Source organism: Diabrotica undecimpunctata, chromosome 1 (assembly GCF_040954645.1).
Source record: "Diabrotica undecimpunctata isolate CICGRU chromosome 1, icDiaUnde3, whole genome shotgun sequence".
NCBI classification, from domain to species: domain Eukaryota; kingdom Metazoa; phylum Arthropoda; class Insecta; order Coleoptera; family Chrysomelidae; genus Diabrotica; species Diabrotica undecimpunctata.
The window spans coordinates 65,733,222-65,753,490 of record NC_092803.1 but is presented as its reverse complement, the minus strand read 5'-3'; the positions used below and the strand labels follow the sequence as shown (position 1 = coordinate 65,753,490).

At 28.0% G+C, this 20,269-nt stretch overlaps 1 protein-coding gene and 1 long non-coding RNA gene across 3 annotated transcripts in view; one reads left to right on the top strand and one right to left on the bottom strand.

The window, feature by feature from the left end:
* Nucleotides 1-20,269, top strand: part of LOC140450238 (uncharacterized) — a 498,980-nt gene that overhangs the window by 315,685 nt on the left and 163,026 nt on the right. The window lies entirely within an intron of this gene.
* On the bottom strand, nt 3,951-5,247 carry LOC140439065 (uncharacterized). 2 transcript variants are annotated; one of them, XR_011950591.1, is made up of 3 exons: nt 4,828-5,247; nt 4,654-4,720; nt 3,951-4,219 (listed from the first exon to the last, which is right to left on the bottom strand). It is a non-coding gene; the product is annotated as an uncharacterized lncRNA (long non-coding RNA). The 2 variants fall into 2 exon arrangements; XR_011950590.1 differs by lacking the exon at nt 4,828-5,247 and having other exon boundaries at nt 4,654-4,821.

The following is a 20,269-nucleotide window of genomic DNA, read 5'->3' as shown; positions in this document are numbered from 1 at the left end:
AATTCATAATTAGTTTATGATGCCATAATAAAAATAAGCAAAGTTAGTAACTCCTTTTAAGTCACCATAAGTGAAATATTTGAAATAAAATTCTTACGTTAAGAAATTTAATTTAAATTAAATACTAAATGATAAATTTGTAACGCGGAAACTTAATAGTCTAATCACATGTACTATTTATAGTTTCGTTTTATTTCGGAGCTTTGATATAGCCTTCCTAGTCACTAATAAATGGCCTATCGTGCGTGCGTTACATAGCTTGAGTTGCATTATTGCTTAGGTAATTTTCGGGAAAACCCTGTTCCTAAGATTCAGTACACAAAGCGCTGGTCAAATAAAAACCTTTTAAGGGTAGAAATATGTAATCTTAATATTTATTACAGTAAGTAGGTAAAATTTTTGAATGACTCAAATTCGTAGCCTGTAAAATATCCGTCAATGAAGATTTTTACGTACTATTTATATTAAACTCTAATTAAAGAAAGGAATCTATCCAGAAATTGTGTATTGTGTTTCAAAAATGTCTATCCCAAGTAATTGGACCAACTATTTTTTTTATTGTGAAAAAGCATATCATAATAATATTTATAAACTTGTTATATATAAATAAGTCTATGTGTTAGATATAATATTTTTGAATTTTCACTAATGGAAATGTTCGTTATTTCACATAGTATTATTTTTTAAATTATCTTTTACATGTCAAAAATAATAAATTTTCTTCTATCGTTACTACATGTCATTTTCCTTTATTTAGCAAAAATTATTTCGATACGTTGTGTAATTGTTTAAAGTCTGATCAAATAATATATAGGTTTCTATTATTTCTATAGCTGCTTTTTTAATATATGGCCACTTAGTTACTTTCAAATAGTTTATTAAATAACTTAATATATATTTCGGCTTCTTAAGTTAACTTCAGATGTATAATAAGGAGCTTAGCTAAACAAGTTAATATTATTCCAAAATAATATACAGCCACAACAAAAGAGAAGAACAAATAGTGCGGGGAGGGGTATTTTTTATTTACATCAAAGGGCAGGTAGACAACTTTAAAGTGGCGACGAAAATAAGGCAATACAATTCATTCATAAGGGGTTTCCCTTGTCTAATTGCTTTATGGCTTTCAAAGGTTTTTAAAAGATCTAGTTTTAAGCCGTTATTGACCATATGTATCACTTTTAAATTGTCTATGGAAAATGGTGTGTTTGTTTTTGAACATATGTTTCGCTACGTTATAATTTGTTTTATGTAACCGCAAAGAATTTAAATGCTCCTTAAATCTAAATTCAAAGTTACGTACGGTTTTCGCGATATATACATATATAAAGAGTCAGAAGAATTGCAGATTATTTTATAGATTCCGCTTTTAATATTTTATCTTTATTTCCTAATTTGTTGTTGATCAATATCTTTTTTAAAGTATAGTTGCTGTAATAAGCTGCAGTGATTTTTTAATTGTTTTAATTTTATGAATGTTGACCTAACTTCCTTATTATTCTTTAATTATTTTATAGCAAGCTTATTAGACAAACTGAAACAAAAACTATATAAATTACAAGAATGCTATTAAGTCCCGGGACACACGTTGACAATTTTGTCAGAATAGAAAAATTCCCAATGCTCCGCTATCTTTTTTTAAGCCATCTTACACTGGCGTTAAACGGGCTTTACACCAACAATAAATTCATGAAGAAATTCATGAAGTCGCTTCAAGGTCAAATTTGACGTGTGTAAAGCACAATTTGACATCCAATTTTGGCGTGAATAACTTCATGAATAAATTCGTGAAGAAATTGACGAAATAGAACATGTTCTATTTTTCACATTTATTGGACGTGAATTCAGTGTCACCAACCTGTGTAGATTTGGCGCGAAGTAGGGATAATAATTATTTTGCTTTTGATTATTGAACCAAATTGAACTTTGCATTGTACTTGTCGTGTCAAGTAATAGTTATGGAAAAGAGGTAAGTTTAATATTCTATAATAAAAGACAGAAAATAATATTATGTATTTTTTTTAGGAAAAATATACAATTTCGAGACAGAAAACTCTAGTTTTATTAAAAAATTGTTTACTTTTCCCTTTCTTACATCTTTTTTTCAAATATTATTTATTTAATGCTTTGAGAATATATTATATTATATACATGATATTTTGGAAGATATTCCATTACAAATACGAAGAAACATGTTTTTCATGCATGATGGTGATACACCACATTACACAAGAATTTGTAGAAGGTGGTTACATGAACATTTCCCTGATAGGTGGATAGGCCGGGGTGCGGATGCACCGATTCATTGGCCTGCTCGTAGTTGTGATCTTAATCCAATGGACTTTACAGTATGGAGTTATTTGAAATCAAAAGTGTATAACACTCCAATTAATACAGTAAATGAGTTAAGACACAAAATTGAACAAGTATTTACCGATTTACAAAACGATCCAGTAATATTAAATGGTTTAATGCATTCGCTAAATAAAAGAATAAGATTATGTATTCAACAAAATGGAGGACATTTTGAACAGTTGTTGTGAAATATTATTTTCGCCATTAATTAAAGGTTAAGTATTAATTAAGTTTTCCATTAATTTGTAATATTATTGCTAACACAAGTGTCAATTCCAAAGCATACTTGATGAATATTAAGAAATGTAACAATTACAATAAAATACATGTATACCTACCTTCGAGTTTAAATAAATCGAAAACGGTGATATCTATCGAAATATTACAAGATCACCTTTTTTGCGTAGAAAAGTCTAAGGAAACAATTTTTAAAATATGTAAAAATTAAAAAACGTGACGCAATAACCCCCACTTACCCTCCAAAACTACCCTGTATTAATATCGGATGTGGTAGGTGGTGACATGAAATTAATTAATGTCTTATAATCACTCCCAAAATATGAACTCCGTATTCAAAACCGTTTGGAAGATATTTGAAAAAATAAGAATTTCAATTCACCCCTTTAAAGGGTTGTATCTCCCTTATTATTCAGTTTTATAAAAAAGTGTACATAAAGAAGTACCCTTATTTTTGGATGTACTATGAGCTCTAGAAATTAATGTACATAATTCTGAACCACCTTGTATATAGTACCTAAATATTTGTTAATAAAAGATTATATAATTCTACCTTTTTCTTCACTCCTATCTTTTACTTGGTCTAGTCATTAGGTAAATGTTTTTATCATCTTGAAAGTTTAAAAATTGATTAAACAATGTTTTCCAAGAAATATGGGTGCTATTGATTTCTGAAACAGGAAAGGATGGTTTTCTTTGAGATGCCAAGTATTATAAGATTGCAAAATGAAAAGTATGGAGATAGTAGCTAGGTTTTCATATTCGACTCATGATTCTCAAAAACAGCAACTTGCAAAAAAAGAGTTATAAATCATTAATTATCCAAATAATATCAAGGATGTATCATGGAATTCTAAAAATTTACAATAAATGCTCTAAATACATCAAAGATTGATTTTAAATTCTGATACTCGCTGGATATATTTTCTTTTTGAACCCAGTATGGGATGGAACCGGTATGGATAATTCTGTATTATTGATAGGATTGTTAAATTAACTTTGCATCGAGTCCATTGATCTATTTTTAGAACCAGATATGGATTATTCTATATTATTGATAACGTTTTAAATTCACATTCAGAAGTCCACTGAAACAATTCACTAAGACATCCTGAAATTTTGTATAATGAATTCCAGATATGTAACAAAATGTGTATGGAAGAAGAAAGTTTCCCATTTTAGTCAATGGAAGTGGCTGTACAATTGAAATGATTCAATTGAAAAATCAAAGTGGAGACAATTTTGAAGATGAATTGCTAAATAAAGACATTATTGAACTTAAGTTGAAGATGTTTGAGAGCCCTATAAAATATTTTTGTTATGGGAAAACCTCAGAAGGATCATTAATATACATATAATTTCTTTATAAATTTTTTATTAAATTTTTCTTTGAATAATCTAATTTTTAAACCTAATAAATCTATTTCTTTTTAATTCATGTCTTCTGCCAGTTCCATTTCTCTGACATGTTTCTGTTGTGTTCTCTTCTCCGCTTTTTCTACATGAAGACTTTGGCCTGCTACTAATTTTATTCTTTCCTATTAATTCTTCTTACTCTTATACTTTATTATTTATAGTTTCCTTCCAAAGTTGACTATCTTTCTTTAAAAATGCAGGATTCCATATCCTACGAATAAAATCTATAAATACGATTTTTTATTTAGAAAAAAATAGTTGTTTGTGTATAACAAATATTAAAACTAGCTTTTATTCCTGTTATTATGATTCTTCATTTACCATTTAAATTATATTATATTTAAAAATGATTGTATTTTTATATATTTAGTTTAGTCCTACCCTACCCTACTATTCAATAAAGCAAATTGTAATATGTTAGACAAATTATTAAAATTGTAAATAATCAGCTCACAAACTAGTGGTAAAGTATTACTGGTTATTTCCATTTTTTATTTGTTTTTAAGTATTCATTTCTTTACAACTTCTTTTTTTGATTAGAATTGTACACATCTCAATATTCTAACAATAAACATACCCTTTTATTAGGTATCTCTTGAGAATATATTATGAATAGTGGTTAAAAGATTATAAAAAGTATTGTACCTTTCTTTCTTCTTTACTTCGACTTGGTGCAGGCAGGTATTGTATTTAAATAAAGGCTTTCATCATTCTAAAAGTCACAATGAATTGATTAACATTTCTGCTAACAGCAGTTAATTTTTAGTATGTAATGAATGCTAGATTTTCTTGTTCTATCATACAAAAAAATAAAATTACCGCTTTTTCTGTTTCTTTAGCTCTGTTGTCCTTATTAAAGTTATTTGAAATTATCTTCTGTGTCCAAAATCAACAGTTTTCACTAATTACATGTAATTTCCACTAATTTTTACCTCTTGTTCAAGCTCTTACTCTTTACCAAATTCAGCATAATTTTTTGTACAATCTTAATCACTATTTTCTTTTTAAAACGATATTGTTTTCTGATTATATTTCCAAATCCAAAATATCTTTATTCAAACAAACAACAATAAATAACATCCAATAATAAAACCATTGGTACTACTGAAATAATGACACTTGATGTAAAAATTTATTTGAAGTCAAAGAAACTTTTACATCCAAGAAATTCACGAATTTATTGACACAGAAATTGATGAATAAATTCATGAATTTCTTCGTGAATTTATTGTTGGTGTAAAGCCCTAAAATTTACCAAAAATATATTACATATTATAGATCTCGTAAAGGTAAAACATCAACAAACCTTATGTTCTTTTTTTGGACAATTAGAAGTGAATTGTACACCTAAACAAAAATTAATACATGGTGATAAACAAGGCAACAAAAAACTGAATAATACAATCGGTTCTATTTTGGCGAGTTTTGTTTTATTAAAAACCCTACTAGAATAAATTCTGAACTTATATTAAGAAATAGCTACGATTAATTTATACTTTATAAATTATACTAAAATGACTGTCTTGTAGCTCGATAAATCAGTTATGTACTTATAAATATAATTCATAATTAGTTTATGATGCCATAATAAAAATAAGCAAAGTTAGTAACTCCTTTTAAGTCACCATAAGTGAAATATTTGAAATAAAATTCTTACGTTAAGAAATTTAATTTAAATTAAATACTAAATGATAAATTTGTAACGCGGAAACTTAATAGTCTAATCACATGTACTATTTATAGTTTCGTTTTATTTCGGAGCTTTGATATAGCCTTCCTAGTCACTAATAAATGGCCTATCGTGCGTGCGTTACATAGCTTGAGTTGCATTATTGCTTAGGTAATTTTCGGGAAAACCCTGTTCCTAAGATTCAGTACACAAAGCGCTGGTCAAATAAAAACCTTTTAAGGGTAGAAATATGTAATCTTAATATTTATTACAGTAAGTAGGTAAAATTTTTGAATGACTCAAATTCGTAGCCTGTAAAATATCCGTCAATGAAGATTTTTACGTACTATTTATATTAAACTCTAATTAAAGAAAGGAATCTATCCAGAAATTGTGTATTGTGTTTCAAAAATGTCTATCCCAAGTAATTGGACCAACTATTTTTTTTATTGTGAAAAAGCATATCATAATAATATTTATAAACTTGTTATATATAAATAAGTCTATGTGTTAGATATAATATTTTTGAATTTTCACTAATGGAAATGTTCGTTATTTCACATAGTATTATTTTTTAAATTATCTTTTACATGTCAAAAATAATAAATTTTCTTCTATCGTTACTACATGTCATTTTCCTTTATTTAGCAAAAATTATTTCGATACGTTGTGTAATTGTTTAAAGTCTGATCAAATAATATATAGGTTTCTATTATTTCTATAGCTGCTTTTTTAATATATGGCCACTTAGTTACTTTCAAATAGTTTATTAAATAACTTAATATATATTTCGGCTTCTTAAGTTAACTTCAGATGTATAATAAGGAGCTTAGCTAAACAAGTTAATATTATTCCAAAATAATATACAGCCACAACAAAAGAGAAGAACAAATAGTGCGGGGAGGGGTATTTTTTATTTACATCAAAGGGCAGGTAGACAACTTTAAAGTGGCGACGAAAATAAGGCAATACAATTCATTCATAAGGGGTTTCCCTTGTCTAATTGCTTTATGGCTTTCAAAGGTTTTTAAAAGATCTAGTTTTAAGCCGTTATTGACCATATGTATCACTTTTAAATTGTCTATGGAAAATGGTGTGTTTGTTTTTGAACATATGTTTCGCTACGTTATAATTTGTTTTATGTAACCGCAAAGAATTTAAATGCTCCTTAAATCTAAATTCAAAGTTACGTACGGTTTTCGCGATATATACATATATAAAGAGTCAGAAGAATTGCAGATTATTTTATAGATTCCGCTTTTAATATTTTATCTTTATTTCCTAATTTGTTGTTGATCAATATCTTTTTTAAAGTATAGTTGCTGTAATAAGCTGCAGTGATTTTTTAATTGTTTTAATTTTATGAATGTTGACCTAACTTCCTTATTATTCTTTAATTATTTTATAGCAAGCTTATTAGACAAACTGAAACAAAAACTATATAAATTACAAGAATGCTATTAAGTCCCGGGACACACGTTGACAATTTTGTCAGAATAGAAAAATTCCCAATGCTCCGCTATCTTTTTTTAAGCCATCTTACACTGGCGTTAGAAAAAGATAGCGCGCTTTATACCTACTAGGAAATCCCAAAAAGATCGCAAAAATTCTCATCGTGTATCACCCCACTAAGAGGCCCTAATAAGTCGAAATAAAGGTTTTTAATAAGCTAATTGAACGTAACCAAGTGCTTTCTATTCGTTCCTTGATGTATCTAAAATATTCTTTCAATAAGTGATTACAGCTGAATTAATCGAATTTATGTAAAATTCATTTTGTCGAATTAACTAAACAAAGTCAACATTTCTTTAGTTTTATTAATATTAATTTGAACGGTACATCATAAATATCATTATATGATTTATAGTAATTAGTTTAAAATAAATAAATTTCATAGAAATAATTTAACTTATAAAAATTATTCTAATCGATTACAAAAGAGCGTTTGATAGTCTTTTGAAATTAACATGAACGATATTCGTGAAAATAGCGCTTTCGCTTTCTTCTTACCCTATACCGTTACTGTTTTAATAAAACGGTAAATTCTTTACCTCATAATCTATTACTGTTATTTAAAATAACTATTGCATATATAAGATTGTTTTTTTTTGTCAATTGTTGAAAAAATCGCTGTTTTTTATTTGAAGGTAAACCGGAACTCTTAAGAATTCATAGGTTTATTATTAAAATAACATCAATGTTAATTCTAGGTATTTTATTATTGCAGTTTTATTGTAAATTTGGGCTTTAGACACGAAAATGGTATAAATTCATTTGTATATACAAATATAATATTTTTTGCCGCAATTAAAGTAATAATGAGTATAATGGTTTTTTATTGTACAGTAGTATGAATAAGCGCTTGTAAATATTTAGATCCAAAAGCATAAACCAGAACATGAATTCTGGGTGTACGGGACTTAAGTATATTTTTTAAATTTAACTTTATATTAATATTTGATTTATAAAAATGAGATATAGAACAAATATTTACCTAGCATATAATATAAACGCAGCAATTTCTTGAAAATATAAAATAAAAAAAAATTAAGTTCAAAATAGTTCGATTGTATTTTTAATTTAAGAAAAGGAAAATTATTGAAAATATGCATATTACAAAAAATATATTCTTTGTACTTACCCGCTAATTCCAACATTTTCTGGGCGCGCGAAGAATTCATCACAATTTATTTATCAACACGAGTATCAATAAAAGTAACTATTCACAACAGCACAACTTCTGTAATAAGACTTTTTCGAATTGCAGGGTTGACAAATTACGGGGTGCCGAATGTACGATCAAATGTCGTAGAATGTATACTTTGAAATATACGCGGCGATACTAGAGACATTTGCGGAAAAAAATGTAACTACAAATACACCCAAATTTTTATTTTACTATTAATTTGGCACCCCCCTAAAACTGTGTTTGTTGCCTAAATATTATGATTTTCTAGCTTTTCAACACAAAAAACTTTCGGCACCCGATATACGGGTACCAAAAGTAGGTGGGTGTCATATCATATGAAAATTTGGAAATGTATGGGTGCCATATGGATAGTCAGATATATATATATATATATATATATATATATATATATATATATATATATATATATATATATATATTGTTATGATGTGTTTTTTGTTTGAATGATGAGCAATGAGTATTTTTAATAATATAATATATAGGGTTTTTATCGCGGTTCTCAAAGAATTAGCTTGTAAGTACTTTTTTAAATTATCTTTATTATAACTATTATGAAACACACATATATATCTAACCTAGTCAATGTAAATTTAAAATAAACTATCTTTAAACTGATATTCTTATAAAACTAATTAAATTCTATAGACAATCTAAAATTTAAACAAACTATCTTCAAAATTGAAATTGTTATGACACTAACTAAATTATATTAACAAAATTTTGTACCTTTCTTTCACTGAATGCCTAAATGAACTGTTTTCCACTAAGTATATAGATTCTAATCACCACTGAATGTCTTCGTACTTCAGTTATCCTTGTTTTTTTTTTTTTTTGAAATTACTTTTTCCAAATAGTTTTCTTCACCATCATTTATACACCACCAACCAAACCAGCAAACAGCATTTATATTTATTCTTCTTTTCAATATACCAATATCCAATTATTATAAGTTGATTTATACTAATCTCCAACCACAATATAATTTAATTTCTTCCAATATACTTTTATAATCTTCAATAATTATTTGTGTATAATTATAAATGTGCATTAATTATATGCATAATTTTTAATCTTCATTTAACTCACTATATTAAACAATTTGACTATTTGTACCTGATTCTCTGACTCCAAATAATCTTTCATATTTCTTACTAAACTTTTCTGACTGACTTCTTGAAAATTCTGAACAATTTACTTCACTAAATGTGTCTAATAACTTTCATAATAAACTGGCCTGACTTCTGACTAAAAACTTCCAAAAACTGCCAAAACTGCCATCTTGAATCCAAATCACGGGTATTTATATGTTTTTTGGATTTCTAGAACCATCTCGTAAGATATCATGTTCTATTCAGTTCTATTAACTACTTGTCTGAATTTTCTGGAACAAACCATTTCGCAAACATGGCCATCTCCGGAGATCCAGAGAATTCCATTCTTTTCTATTAATAATTTTGTTTACATTTAGGCTTTTCAGATCAGAATATATAATTAAATTAGTAACTTAACATTCTAATTTAATAAAATACACATTTCAAACAATATATTATTATAACCCACTTTATATTTGTAAATATTCTTAAACGTCACTTCAGAGTATAAATATCTGTCAATCTCCGAGAGTATTTTTGGTTGCCTAAGCACATGGCTCACTTATATATATTTACAATATTAAAATACAACTTTTTACAATTATTATGCTAATTTATTAAAAATGCCCTCACATAAATATATTTTTATTAAATTCTCTAGTATATAACTTATTTAAAACAACCAAATATCTAATATTATGTAGTATATAACTTATAAATTATTTTCTATAAACCCTAATCGTCACAATACCCCAAAAATAATATTTAAAATAAATAATTTACTTATTATTTTTTTAAATATTAATTTTCTCATACCTTATTAAATTTAATAAATTAATAATTCAATTTTTTTTTATTATTTAAAGTGTGTTAAATACATCCCTGTTCGCTGTCTATGTCAAAGCAGAGAACAACGGAGCACAGTTCGGCTATTCTATGGTCAAACTGTCATGTCAAATGGAGAGAATAAAATATAACCTTAATTAAAAATATAATGGATATTGTGTTCTGTTTATTTATAGACAAAATCTAGGAATTATTTCCATTCAAAATAACTTTCATCAATATAAATTGGTAAGTTTTTTCACTTTATTATATTAGAAAGACATTTTTATAGCAATTATAGTATCGAATTTTGTGTCTAACCCCAAATTATGATTTTTAGGGTACAAATTAATTTCCATATATACAAAATTCAACAAGTACGATGTCAAATTGATTCAAAATAATGAAATCTACCATCTACCATTTAACAAATCAAGTCTATTGAACAAAATGGACACATCAGTAAGTTATTAGTGTTATTATATTTGTGTTAAAGGTATAGAAATCATTATTCAATCTCTTCATGATATTGAAAAATGTCGTTGATATGAAATATGCCTCTTAGTCTGTTCTCTGCATCTATTAACACATAACTATTTAGTCCATTCTGATTTTCAATTGTATATGGACCTTCAAACATTGGTTGTAATTTCTTACAACGGTTTTCTTTAACATTACTTTTTCTAAGTGAACGAATTAACACTAGGTCTCCTTTTTGAAATGTGATTGGTTTTTTTATATTTCGATTTTGTCTTCTGATATATTTTTCAGCTTTCCTACTAATTCGGTTATTCACTTTCTGCATTACTTGTTCTAACATATCCTGATTATATTCACTAATCCACTTTCTGTTTCCTATATGGCCAAACATTAAATATTCTGGTACTTCCTCTGTATTCAAATTATGTGTATTATTTAAAAAATACTCTACTTGTGGTATATGTTGCTGCCAAGTTTCGTGTTGATTTTGGCACAGTATCCTTAAATATTTTATAACTTCTTTAATATATCTTTCTGCAGGATTTGCCTGAGGATGTCTGATACTTGTAAAATGAATGTTGATTCCCTTTTTCTCACAAAATGTCCGAAATTTTTGGTTGTTAAAATATGTAGCATTATCTATTATGCAATTTCTAAACGGTCCTATTTCTTCGAAAAATTGATTAATATATAATTTTAATGTTTTAACATTTGTTCTAGAGCAGGGATATAGTTTAATAAATTTGGTATATAAATCAACTATCACTAGTATATGCTTTTTTCCTGTTGGACTGAGAACTAAATTTGAAATAAAATCCATGGAAACTGTATTTAGTTTTTCATATACAACATTAGATTTATATGTGTTCTGGTTTTTGAAATTCTTTTCTTTGTTTAGTTGACATATTGGGCATTGGGTAGTAATTTCCTTTGCTATACTTATGTCATTCTTTGCAAAATAATTGTCCCTAAATAGCATCCATAGCTTTCTTGAACCAATATGCATATAATTGTTATGTAAATTTTTCAATATTTTCTTTGCTAAAGTTCTAGTTATTACATATACTTCTATGCCATTTATTATTTTATAATATACCCCATCTTTCCTAAGGACTTTTTGTTTTTCACTCAAATTGATCTGATCTCTTATAATTTCTTCTTTAGAATATAATCCAGTACTTTCTACTAATTGATTTAATCCAATTTTTATTGTTCGCTGCCCTTTTTGTGGTGTATTTTCTAACCTTGATAAAGCATCTGCCACTATATTGGATTTTCCAGAAATGTATTTGATTTCAAAGCAGTATTCACTAAGTATTAGACTCCACCGATGTATTCTACTGTTTCCATATTTGTTATTTAATATAGACGTTAAAGCTTGGTGATCTGTTTCTATAGTAAATTCATTACCCAACAAATAAAATCTTAATTTTGTGACACAGTGTATTATACTTGCTAGTTCTAATTCTGAAACTGAGTAACCCTTTTCATGTGGCTTTGTAATTCTTGAAATGAATTGTATTGGGTATTCGACCCCATCATGTATTTGTAATAATACCCCTGATAATCTCTCTATTGATGCATCTGTTCTCAATATGAATGGCTGTGTGTAGTCAGGATAGTATATTTTCAAATTTGACAGAAAAATGTTTTTAATCTCTTGGAATGCTAGTTCTCTTCTCTGATCCCATCTCCATTTCACACCTTTTCTCAGTAGTTCAAGTAATGGAATTTCTTTTATACTTAGATCTGGTATCATCCTTTTATAATAATTAATTATTCCAATAAATCCTCTTAAAGTTCTTAAATTGTGTGGTGTTTTATATTCCTGAATGACTTGTGTCCGTTCTGGATCCATTTCGATTCCCTTAGTGTTAAGTTTATAACCTAGATATATGACTTCTTTTTGAAAAAATGTACATTTTTCTTGATTTATTTTTAGTCCAACTTTGTCTAATCTATTTATTATAATTTTTAGGTGTTTCTCATGATCTTCAGCCGTTTTAGAAAAAATTAATATATCATCAATGTAGTGAATTACAAAATGTTCATATTGATCCAAAATATCATGAAGACATCTACATAGAGCACTGCAAGATGATTGAAGTCCAAATGGTACTACTTTGAATTGATATACTACTCCATCTATCTGAAATCCTGTATACTGTCTACTTTTTCTTTCTAGAGGTATTAACCAGAAACTATGCTGTAAATCGATTTTAGTGAAAAATGACATTCCTGTAATTCTTCCTAATATTCCATCTATACTCATTGGTGCTTCAAATTGCTTTTCAGTAATCTTGTTAATATTTCTTGCATCCAAACATAACCTGATTTCACCTGATCTTTTTCGTACTACTACTATGGGGTTAATAAAACGTGTGTCTGCCTTCTCAATGATCCCATCTTCTAACATCTTATTAATTGTTTTGTTTACTTCTTCTCTGTATTTATATGGTATTGGGTATGATTTTGTTTTAAAATCTTTTTCCTCCTTAACTCTTATACTATGGATATAATTCTGTGCAATTCTATTTTCTTTATTGACAAGTCCCTTGTGTTGCTGCAATATGGAAATGACTATTGATTTATATTCTTCAGGGCAATTTAAAACTTTCATCATATCTTCTTCTTTACAAATAACATTATTCTTCAATATGTACTCATTATTCCTTGCTTCCAATTTTACGCACTCCGCCTCGTAGGCATCCATCTGCTTAAAATTTCCATTCCTTAAATATTCACTACAATAATTATTCTTTACATTCTTTTGGGACATTTCCCTATCATCAAAATACATTTCTTCTTCATAAACATCATTATTTTCTTTTAATAATATCCTATCAACTCTTATTCCTTCTTCTACCTCATCTTTCTGCATAAATTTAATTATTTGCCCTTCCAAAGTTACCATTTTTTCTTCAAAATCTATCTTTACTTTCTTCTTTTCCAATTCATCATTTCCCATTAATATATCAACACATAAATCCTTGACAATAAATCCTTGCATATTAATTTCTTTATTAAGAATATTAATTTTAAAATTGGCTAGTTTATCAATTTCACCCAACTTCTTATTATTTGCACCAATAATTTTAATTTTTGGAATCTTTATTATATCTGATAGTTTTAATGTATTAAAAATAAAATTCTCCGAGACTAAAGTACTTTCTGAACCAGTATCTATCATAATCTTAATCATTTTATTTTTGGCCAAAGCATTTATATAAATTAAATTAATAGATTCAATAATTTTATCTTCATCTAAAGAAATAAATTCAGAAGGTTTTTCATAATAGCAATGGCCTAACTTGTAATTCAGAAAGTTAACTGCACAAAATTTTGATTATTAGAATTGTCAGATTGTATCTGACCACTTGGATCTGATGTCCTATGTCTTTCCCTACTATGACTTCTACTCACATTTTCTTGCCTTGTACTATTTCGTTCCCTGTCTTCGCAGCTTCTATTCCTTCGAACACAATTTACCTGTCTGTTATAGTTAGGTCGCTCTGTATTTCTTCTATTGTTAAAATCTTGTTTATTATTATTAGTACTGTTATTAAAATGTTGTCTATTATAACTAGTATTGTTATTAAAATTCTGTCTATTTTGATTACTATTATTATTATTAAAATTTTGTAAACTATCAACATATCTATAATTATTATATGATTGTCTATATTGTTGATTATCATTTCTATTATATTGAAAGTTACTATTGTTTTTTCTGTTATTATTATTACTTGTCATATTGCCTCTTTGTATTCTTTGAATAAAATTAATAAAACTATCTATTGTTTGAATATTTTGTACAGTTACGGTTTGCACAACATCAGCATCAAAATGTCTAGATACATTTAAGACTGTTTCATCCTCTCTAAGTGGTGGTTCTAAATATTTTGCAACTGTTATCAATTTCAATGCATAATCTACCATATTTGATTTTAAATTTTGATTATACTTTCCAAAATATAGAATTTCTCTAAACTTGGCTTGCTCTAATTCACCCCAATAATAATTTAAAAATTTATTTTCAAATGTTTGAAAATTATCTAAATCATTCTCAATACTAGCAAACCAAGTTGCTGCATTGTCATTTAATGTCATTCTAATATAATCTTTAATATCATTAATATTATTCACAAATCTTAATTTATGTTTTAAACTATTTATGTATACTCTAGGATGCAAATTTTTTATATTACCAGAGAATTTAATCCCAGTCTCATTTGTTAAATTTAAGTAAGGTCTCCCTATGTCTCTCATTTGTGAAATATCATCTATTCTCTGTTCCACATTTCTTATTTGATTACTATTTATTTGGATATTTTGTTGTATATCGTCTAATTTTTCTTCTGTGTTTCTCCTGTCTTCGTTAATTTTTACTTCTAAGTTACATTTCTGTAACTCTATTTTCTGTTCTATATCTATTTTATTATCTTGAATAATCCTCTTTACTTCTGTCCTCTCATTGTCTATCCTTTTCTTGTAGTCATTCCGTATACTTTTTATTTCATTTGCTACTTTTTTCTCTGCAGCTTCAAGTTTTTTATCCATTTGTTTTTCCATTTGTTTTACAATTTTATTATTATTATCTTCTATTTTCTTTTCTAATTTTCTATAATTCTCTTCCAATTTCTGTTCCATTTTTTTCATGTCTTCTTTGACTTCTTGTAAATTCTGTTCCATTTTTTGTTCTATTTTTTTCATGTCTTCTTTGACTTCTTTTGAATTCTCTTCCAATTTTTTTATGTCTTCTTTGACTTCTTTTGAATTCTCTTCCAATTTTTTTATGTCTTCTTTGATTTCTTTTGAATTCTCTTCTATTGTCTTGTTCATCTGCATCATTAATGACATCAAAGCTGCCATATTGACATTTTCCTCTCTTTCTGGATTCATTTCTGCAGTATCTTGTGGAACTTGAACTAAACTCTCCTCTTGTATAGGTTGTGTTTCTACTTCCACATCTTCTTCATTCTTTTTGCTTCTTGTACCTTTCTTTCCTTGAGACATTTTGAGACTTTACTTGTTCAAATATAATTAATAATAAAATCTATTATTTTTCCTTTCTACTGATAATTAATTTAATTATATGAGAGCACTTATCTTCCCAAACTAATTCTTTTAAATAGAGAGCCCCACGTTGGGCGCCAAATTGTTATGATGTGTTTTTTGTTTGAATGATGAGCAATGAGTATTTTTAATAATATAATATATAGGGTTTTTATCGCGGTTCTCAAAGAATTAGCTTGTAAGTACTTTTTTAAATTATCTTTATTATAACTATTATGAAACACACATATATATCTAACCTAGTCAATGTAAATTTAAAATAAACTATCTTTAAACTGATATTCTTATAAAACTAATTAAATTCTATAGACAATCTAAAATTTAAACAAACTATCTTCAAAATTGAAATTGTTATGACACTAACTAAATTATATTAACAAAATTTTGTACCTTTCTTTCACTGAATGCCTAAATGAACTGTTTTCCACTAAGTATATAGATTCTAATCACCACTGAATGTCTTCGTACTTCAGTTATCCTTGTTTTTTTTTTTTTTTGAAATTACTTTTTCCAATTATCAGCTTCTACCAATTTAAGATATAGTTTTCTTCACCATCATTTATACACCACCAACCAAACCAGCAAACAGCATTTATATTTATTCTTCTTTTCAATATACCAATATCCAATTATTATAAGTTGATTTATACTAATCTCCAACCACAATATAATTTAATTTCTTCCAATATACTTTTATAATCTTCAATAATTATTTGTGTATAATTATAAATGTGCATTAATTATATGCATAATTTTTAATCTTCATTTAACTCACTATATTAAACAATTTGACTATTTGTACCTGATTCTCTGACTCCAAATAATCTTTCATATTTCTTACTAAACTTTTCTGACTGACTTCTTGAAAATTCTGAACAATTTACTTCACTAAATGTGTCTAATAACTTTCATAATAAACTGGCCTGACTTCTGACTAAAAACTTCCAAAAACTGCCAAAACTGCCATCTTGAATCCAAATCACGGGTATTTATATGTTTTTTGGATTTCTAGAACCATCTCGTAAGATATCATGTTCTATTCAGTTCTATTAACTACTTGTCTGAATTTTCTGGAACAAACCATTTCGCAAACATGGCCATCTCCGGAGATCCAGAGAATTCCATTCTTTTCTATTAATAATTTTGTTTACATTTAGGCTTTTCAGATCAGAATATATAATTAAATTAGTAACTTAACATTCTAATTTAATAAAATACACATTTCAAACAATATATTATTATAGCCCACTTTATATTTGTAAATATTCTTAAACGTCACTTCAGAGTATAAATATCTGTCAATCTCCGAGAGTATTTTTGGTTGCCTAAGCACATGGCTCACTTATATATATTTACAATATTAAAATACAACTTTTTACAATTATTATGCTAATTTATTAAAAATGCCCTCACATAAATATATTTTTATTAAATTCTCTAGTATATAACTTATTTAAAACAACCAAATATCTAATATTATGTAGTATATAACTTATAAATTATTTTCTATAAACCCTAATCGTCACAATATAAATATATATATATATATATATATATATATATATATATATATATATATATATATATATATATATATATATATAATCAGATTATGTTTGAATAAGGAGTACTAATGATGAATTATACAAATTATATAATATAATAATTATATAATATATAAGTGAGGTTCATACAGCCTCTGCCGTTTCTCGCATTTCGACCGCCATCGTTTGCTGTCCATCCACTCGTCTTCTTTGATGGCTCTATCTTTCATTATGTGCCGTACATTTTCTTCCCAGGCAACTGAAGGCCTTCCCCTTCTTCTTCTTTGTTGTGGTATGTAATTTAAAGCTTTCTTTGTACCTCTATCTTCATTCATTCGCTTCACGTGACCATACCACACTAGTTGTCTCATTTCAATTCTGTCTACACTGGAATATACAGTATTTGTCTTTCTTCTAATATCTTTATTCCTGATATGATCTTTTTTGGATACACCACACGCTCTCCTTAGAAAATCCGTTTCTACTACTTCTATTCTTTTTATATCTTTTTTCGTGATCTGCCAAACTTCTGCCCCATAAGTCATAATAGGCTTTACCAAGGTTCGATAGATTCTCAATTTCATTTCTTGTCTAATATTTTTAGACCATAGTAGAGAGTTTAGAATGTTTACCGCTTTTTTTTCCCTGCTGCGTTCTGTTTTCGATGTTTCTTTTGGTAGTGCCTTCTTTAGATATGTATTATAGTTCCGAGATATTGCCTTCTTTAGATATGTATTATAGTTCCGAGATATTTATATTCATTGCATGTTTTTGTGTTTCTAATTTCTAGCTCTGGATCTTCTTCGTCATCTCCTATTTTAAGATACTCTGTCTTTGACATATTCATATTGAGGCCCCATTTTTCATATTCTTTCTTTAGTTTTCTAAACATGTAGTCCATATCTTCCTCATCATTCGCTACGACTACCTGACCATTTGCGAAAAATAAAGTTGTTAGACATTTACCACCGCCTATGTCTATTTCCATTCCGGATATTTGTTTCCTCCACTGCTCTAGCGATTATTGAATATATATTTTAAATAAGGTCGGAGATAGACAACATCCTTTTTTAAGCCCTTTTGTCCTTCTTTAACGACACTTCTTGCAGTTTTGTATATATTTGCGACAGCATCCACATACTCTCTACTGAGACCTACTTTCGTCAATATTTGAAACAGTTTTTTCAAAGGTATCGTATTGTATGCCTTCTCTAAATCTACAAACAATAGGTGGGTAGATAGATTCCTTGCCTTCCGTTTTTCGATTACCTGCTGCAGAACGAATATACCATCAGTGCACGATCTTCCTGCACGAAATCCATTTTGTTCTTCTATGTCTTCGTATTCTGATTCTATTCTTTCTTTTATTATTTGACCGTACAACCTCCCCACTGAGCTGATAACAGTTATTCCCCTACAATTAGAGCATTTGCGTTTATCCCCTTTCTTGAAAATTGAGCTGATGTATCCAACATTCCAATTATCAGGGATATTTTGTCCTTTTAAGCATTTGTTAAATAGTTGAACAAACATCTCATGTAATATTTTTCGTCCGTACTTTACCAACTCAATTGGGATGTCTCCAGGTCATGCTGCTTTACCGTTTTTCGATCTTTTGAGGGCATCGCTTAAATCTCCGGTTGTTCTTATTTTTCTTCCATAAATTTTTTGTAACCTTTTAGCTTCCATGTGTCAAATCGTTTTTCTACTAAAGGAGTGGCCAACCTTTCTTGATACACTATCTGGTTATGAGAAGTTATTCATGCCACCTAAAATTTTCTAACACAAACTTCAATAGGAGAAATTTGTGTGAAATAACAAAAAATATTTATTATGTAGATACAAATTTAGGATTTATTAGTAGTACATGTAGTACGGGGAGATATGTTTATTGTTGATATGGTTAATTTGGACGTTGAAACTTGGAATTTTCTTAAGGAATCTGTTAGAATCTGTCAGAAAGGCTGACAAGAAAATCTTGTCAGCCTTTTGGATAGCCATCGAATACTGCAATAAATGAACAATTTTTCCATTTCATCATTTCTTTTTTGGAACAAAGAATATTTCCCAGCTAAAGCTTTTTTTCTTGGCGGTGAATTCAGTTCGTAGGCGTAAGCCGACAGGATAATTGTTGATGAAATCGCCATGAACTTGCCTGTAATGACGCTTCAGATTAAATTTTTTTGGCACTGCCGCACAATTTTCACATATCAAACAGCAAGACTTGGGAGTGAATAAGAATTGTTTCTCCCACTTAGTGTTAAATTCACGAATGGTTTTAGACGATATATCGAAGAAATAAATTAAAAACGGTATATTTCAAACAGCATATCATATGACACGACAATATTATCGACAAAACGATGGCTAGTATCCATCGCATCCATAGCTTCTGGTGACCAATCTGTCTGGACAAGATTATAGCTGCTGCTTTACAGCGCGAATCTGTGGCGTATAATAAAAGAGGAATTTTTAGTTAGATGAAAAAATTTAATTATTTACTTATTTTTTCAACAATTCCTCGCGTACCTCTTCTAAGACTCCGTCGTTGACTCCGTGGCACGCGGGCATTGACTTCATCACCCGTGTCTCCTACTAAAAATAAAGAAAAATATAAAACTTAAGGACCAGGAGTTAGAGTGTCTGACTTCCAGGCAGAAATCTGGGGACTACTATAGATGTATAAGACTTTAAGATGAGAAATATGTAGGATAGCAACAAGGCTTTATTATAAGCAAAATTACAAGATATCGAAAACAAATTTAAAAAACAACTTCACGAAAGCTTGAAATTAAACTAAAAAAGAAAAGCTGGAAATTTAATTGGAGATATTGACTAGAAAAGATATTTTTCCGTCGACCGTCCA